Here is a 218-nt window from a genome sequence, read left to right on the forward strand (position 1 = left end):
CACACACACACACACACACACACACACACACACACACACACACAGAGGTTTGTGTCTGCACCTCTGTTTCCATCTTGCACAGACGTTCACAAACCCTTATGAGTTAACCCAACAAATTCACTTCCTTTGAAGGATTTCCGTCCCCATCTTTGGGGAGACAGACTTCAAAAGGGGGTCCAAACCCACAAGCTTAGTAGCAGGGAGTCTCAGAATAAAAT

This window comes from Tiliqua scincoides, unplaced genomic scaffold (genome assembly GCF_035046505.1).
Source record: "Tiliqua scincoides isolate rTilSci1 unplaced genomic scaffold, rTilSci1.hap2 HAP2_SCAFFOLD_147, whole genome shotgun sequence".
NCBI classification, from domain to species: domain Eukaryota; kingdom Metazoa; phylum Chordata; class Lepidosauria; order Squamata; family Scincidae; genus Tiliqua; species Tiliqua scincoides.